Source organism: Aquarana catesbeiana, linkage group LG11 (assembly GCF_042186555.1).
Source record: "Aquarana catesbeiana isolate 2022-GZ linkage group LG11, ASM4218655v1, whole genome shotgun sequence".
Taxonomy (NCBI): Eukaryota; Metazoa; Chordata; class Amphibia; order Anura; family Ranidae; genus Aquarana; species Aquarana catesbeiana.
Window position 1 is genome coordinate 63,799,302 of NC_133334.1, and position 6,000 is coordinate 63,805,301.

Consider the following 6,000-nt stretch of genomic DNA (forward strand, 5'->3'; position numbering starts at 1 on the left):
TGAGAACCCAATCACTCAACAGATGAGCAGGTTCTAAGTTTGTGGTTTGGAGCACCTAGCAAAATTGTATGTCTCACTTGAAATTTTATTTAAAATTTTTATCTGTTAAGTATAACAGATACAGCCAATGTGTTTTTAGAGAATGGACACCCCCTTCTTCAGGGTTCGAACAGCCATTTGAAATGCAAGAATGAATGAAACATAGATATCCAGAATTTAGGTTGGATTAGGACTAGTGTATTTTAATAGCATGTATACATCCAACTGACTCTAAAGAAATTAAAGAAATACATATTTACTGAACGGGGTTCTTCAGTATGATTTACATACTTATATCATACTATGTTTTTTCCTCTTTGTACTCAATGGCTGTAAATTTTATATGTGTTATTATTTATTTATTTGTATTAGCTTTACCCATAGAGCTCATGTTTTAATCGCAACTAATGTTGCCTTGATGCAACGATTTTTTCTAAAAAAAACTATATATTTTTTCAAAATATTGTACTTTATTGCTGCAACTCAAAACCCCACAGGGAACCTTTCCTATGTATGCCTTACTAGGGGCGTGCAGCGTCCTTTTTTTTCTCACCAAGAGTATCGTTTTCAATTTTTTTTATTTAAAAGTATTTTTATTTTTTCAGTCAAGTGAATATGAAATGTTTTGTATGCATATTATGTAGATGCCTATGTAGAAAGCAATATACACTTTAACTCCTCTTTCACCAGTAAAAACTTTTTTTTTTTACAGAGATCAATAGCTCAACCTGAAACAAAACCACACACATCAGTGAGTAAGGGCAGTGATCCAGAGCAGAGACACATCTATCAGATAATGTCATCTGAGATTTCAAGCTAGCCAAAAGCAGGCTATGCTGTCTACGTAGATAACTCACAGTGCTCTGGAAATACTTTGTTATATATTACGTTTTATTTGTTAAAAAAAGATTGTGTAAAATATATTTTACATGTTTTATTTGTTAAAAAAAGATTGTGTAAAATATATTTTACATGTTTTATTTGTTAAGAAAAGATTGTGTAAAATATATATTGCATCTATGAAACAGCTGTCAAAAAAAAACCTGAAACCTAAAAAAAGTAAATAAAATAAAATGTTTCCAAACCCAATATACTTTCCTTTTAAAGGATAAGTCCACTTAAAAGTGATAGCCGCCAACATGCCCTCCTTTCTTGTATTTGTAACAATAAACCTTATTTTACTGTTCACCCTGCCCAGACCTTGTCCAGTCTGGTGTGCTGTTCATTTAAAGAAAGAAAAAGTGTACCTGTAGCTTAAAGAATCGATATTTTATTCCTTGTACCTGCCCAGATCCTTCCCAAAAATGATCATATAATTTTTATTTAAGAGTACACAGTCTGGCAGCTATCCAGTTAATTAGAATAAAATCCAAGGGGAAGGGAGGAGAGCAAACATCCCGCAGTTCCATTGTTGTGTGAAGGAAGGCACCCTTGAAAACCCTTTAGATACTGATAGCTCAAAGCTGCAGGAGATTGGGGGCTCGGAGCAGACGTATATCTATAGGCATCCTAGGGGTGCGTTCTTTGATATAACTACTCCTGTATTTCAAATAGTTTGCAGACACCTTAATAAGCTATAAGAGAATCTAACCTAGCAGGACTGATGAGGGCTCTAAAAGAGCCCTCAGGAATTGGATAAAGTAGAAAAGGGGAAAGGTTATGTTTGTAGATTTGCTTGGTTAGGTTGGATCTATTAAATGAGCTAAGGTGTTTTAAGAGTAGTTTTTTTTTGTGTTCAAAATGCTTTATGCTTTTCTCTACTGTGCATGGGTTACAGGTCCACTTTAATATATATTCTGCAAGAGGAAAGCCAGACCCACATATCTATATATTATTCAAATGCCCATTCACCGTGATTGCTTTCTCTTTCATTATACTATGATTAAAGCTTGTGAGAATTCAGCAGGTAGTGAACACTTCTTCTTCGACTAATTGCAGCATACATATTTGATTAAACAATAAGGATGAGAGCGGTATGTATTTTGGTGATTAGCCTTATCAGATCTGATTCTGTTCTTTTCGTCCTTTTATTATGGATTACACTGATTAAAAATCTGGATTTTAGCAGATGAAACTTGATATGTAAATTATTGTGCATTTTTTTTTTTTACTACTTTGATTATACTTGAATTTTTAAGCAAGTTTAGTGTCGATTCTTATGCAGCAAAAGGGAAGTTGCCACAATGCACTGCCATTCACTCTATAGGGCACCCCAATGCATCATTACAATAGTTGGCAGCTTCAAAAAGAACAGGTTGCTTTAGCAGTACATCTTAACCCACAAAACCATTTACCTTATAGTAAACCTGGACCCAGGTCATGCACACTGAGTTTTCTACAGATTATGAACAAGCACTAAAGAACTTTAGAACATTCATTTCTGTAACTATAAGTATTATAGGGAAATGTAATTTTCTATGTTCACAACACAGTTTGTTAAACCTTAGCTCTTTCCTTATTACATTTTGCTGGAGCAGAATCTTTGAAACATTAAATTTGTATTGGGTATAAAGACAGAGAAACAAAACATGACAAAGGTTACATAACCAAAAGAGAAATATGGGATACGGGTTCAACATACATTATATTACCAAAAGTATTGGGACACCTGCTTTTACACTCACATTAACTTTAATGGCATTCCAGTCTTAGTCTGTAGAGTTCAATATTGAGTTGGCCCGCCCTTTGGAGCTATAACAGCTTCAACTCTTCTGGGAAGGTTGTCCACAAGGTTTAGGAGTGTGTCTATGGGAATGTTTGACCATTCTTCCAGAAGCGTATTTGTGAGGTCAGGCACTGATGTTGGACAAGAAGGCCTGGCTCGCAGTCTCCGCTCTAATTCATCCCAAAGGTGTTGTATCGGGTTGAGGTCAGGACTCTGTGTATGCCAGTCAAGTTCCTCCACCCCAAATTCACTCATCAATGTCTTTATGAACCTTGCTTTGTGCACTGGTCCAAATCATTTGGTGGAGGGCGGATTATGGTCTGGGGTTGTTTTTTCAGGGGTTGGGCTTGGCTCCTTAGTTCCAGTGAAGGGAACTCTTAAGGTGTCAGCATACCAAGACATTTTGGACAATTTCATGCTCCAAACTTTGTGGGAACAGTTTGGGGATTGCCCCTTCCTGTTCCAACATGACTGCGCACCAGTGCACAAAGCTAGGTCCATAAAGACATGGATGAGTGAGTTTGGGGAGGAGGAACTTGACTGGCCTGACCTCAACCCGATAAAACAACTTTGGGATGAAGTAGAGTGGAGACTGTGAGCCAGGCCTTCTTGTCCAACATCAGTGCCTGACCTCACAAATGCGCTTCTAGAAGAATGGTCAAACATTCCCATAGACATACTCCTAAACTTTGTGGACAGCCTTCCCAGGAAAATGTGTGATAGGACCTTGTTGTCGGAAATTCCGACCGTCTGTAGGCTCCATCACACATTTTCCATAGGAATTTCCGACACACAAAGTTTGAGAGCTTGCTATAAAAATTTCGACAACGATATCCGCTGTCGGAAATTCTGATCGTGTGTACACAAATCCGACGCACAAAGTGCCACGCATGCTCAGAATAAATTAACAGACGAAAGCTATTGGCTACTGCCCTGTTTATAGTCCCGACGTACGTGTTTTACGTCACCGTGTTCAGAACGATCGGATTTTCCGACAACTTTGTGTGACTGTGTGTATGCAAGACAAGTTTGAGACAACATCCGTCGGAAAAAATCCATGGATTTTGTTGTCGGAATGTCCGATCAATGTCCGACCGTGTGTACAGGGCATAATGCCGCGTACACACGGTCGGACTTTTCGGCTACAAAAGTCCGACGGACGCCGACGGACCAAGTCCGGCGGACAATCCAATCGTGTGTGGGCTTCCCCGGACTTTCAGCGGACTTTTCCAGCCGCAAATCTGACGGACTTTAGATTTGGAACATGCTTCAAATATTTACGTCGTAACTCCGCCGGACCCAGAAATCCGCTCGTCTGTATGCTAGTCCGACGGACAAAAACCGACGCTAGGGCAGCTATTGGCTACTGGCTATCAACTTCCTTATTTTAGTCCGGTGTGCGTCATCACGTACGAATCCGTCGGACTTTGGTGTGATCGTATGTAGGCAAGTCCGGTCATTAGAAAGTCCGTTGAAAGTCCGCCAAAAGTCCGTTGAAAGTCTGTCGAAAGTCTGTCGGACGGGCTGTCGGACTTTTGTAGCTGAAAAGTCCGACCGTGTGTACGCGGCATAAGACTGAGATGCCATTAAAGTTCATGCGGGTGTAAAGGCAGGTGCCCCAATACTTTTGGTAATATAGTGTATAAACAAAAATGTATAGAACAAAGTTGCGCTACCCAATATAAACAAAAATAACAGCAGCCAGCATCAACAATGATTAAAAATTGCAAAAGTGAAAATGTAAAAAATGCAGCGCAAAAGAAATATAACCACCTAAAGTTTCTTTTGGGGTGGAATATTCACTAAAGTGAAACTCGTGAATAGTAATAAAACTATGTTTATGGTAATGTGCTATAGAAGTGCTCATTACATGTGAAGAATGAAAAAACGAATGCAAACATAACATAATCGCATGGACGCATAAAGTCTGTCTGTAAACTGCATGTAGAGTATTTAACAGACCAGGGTGCTCAGCTCAGACAATAAACCTATAATGGATATTCTCAATAGTTCATAGCAGCATTTCCTTCTTTTTTACCGGATTTATCTGGTCTATGTGGAGGCCTTTTTTGCTTTTTTCTCCCATGATCCATGCTGCTGGTTGGATGATTACAAACATCTTCTTTCTTGAGCCCATATTGTGACTACTCATCACGGACTCCCCTGGATGTCAATGTTGGTTGGCACCACTCTCTCTGCAGAAATTCTGGTTGGAGGTTTCGTTTGGGAGGATCGTTTCATGCTTGATTGACCCACTGCCATACGGCGTGTGTGTCCACGCTTTGGGGTAAGAGTATTCACCCCCCCTCCTTTGATATTTAATGCACATCCCAGAGTGTCAAATCTGAAGTCACCTATATAATGCATAGTTGTCATTTTGGCTTATAAGAAGGATTGCACCTTTTATTATCTCCAAAAGTCTATATCGATTGCTGCTATGAACTATTGAGAATATCCATTATAGGTTTATTGCCTCAGCGGAGCACCCTGGTCAGTTAAATACTCTACATGCAGTTTATAGACGGACTTTATGTGTACATGGGATTATGTTATGTTTGCATTAGTGTTTTCATTTTTCACATGTAATGAGCACTTCTATAGCACATTACCATAAACATAGTTTTATTACTATTCACGAGTTCACTTTAGTGAAACTTTGGGTGGTTATATTTCTTTAGCGCAGCATTTTTTACATTTTCAATATGCTCATAGTGTATAAGGCCGGAGTTCATCCTTGAAGCTTACATCAGAATGACTTAATGACATACAGATGAGACAAAGTTTAAAGCAGATTGATAATGCAACCATGGCAACAACGCTGTATAAAACACATAATATCATGAAGAAAACATCTGAATCCAAGGATTCCATGACTTATTCAATTTGGAGCAGGAACTGGTTCTGAGAGCCAGATTCTGATCATATTTAAAGATGAGGTTAATGTGGGCAATAAGTTGAGATACATTGAGTGCCAAGTCGGTCCGCCATAATCTGGCTAGGAGCGACTTAGCAGCCAAGAGAACAAACAATTGCAATTACCACCATTCTATTCTACAGGGTCTCTGCTCTCAAAAAAAATATAATGTTTTTAAGGTTTTAAGTAATTTGCAGGCCTAAAATGTGCATTTAACATCTGTGCAAGAAAATTTTAAAAATGGCTAATCTTATTCTAAGATGGAGTTCCACTTTAAAATACTAAAGCCATAGCCAGGCAACTAACAATCTCACAATAAAGGTTTTCTTTACAGTAGATGTTCCATGACTGTCATCTTGATCTTTCCCTCATTATCTAGAGG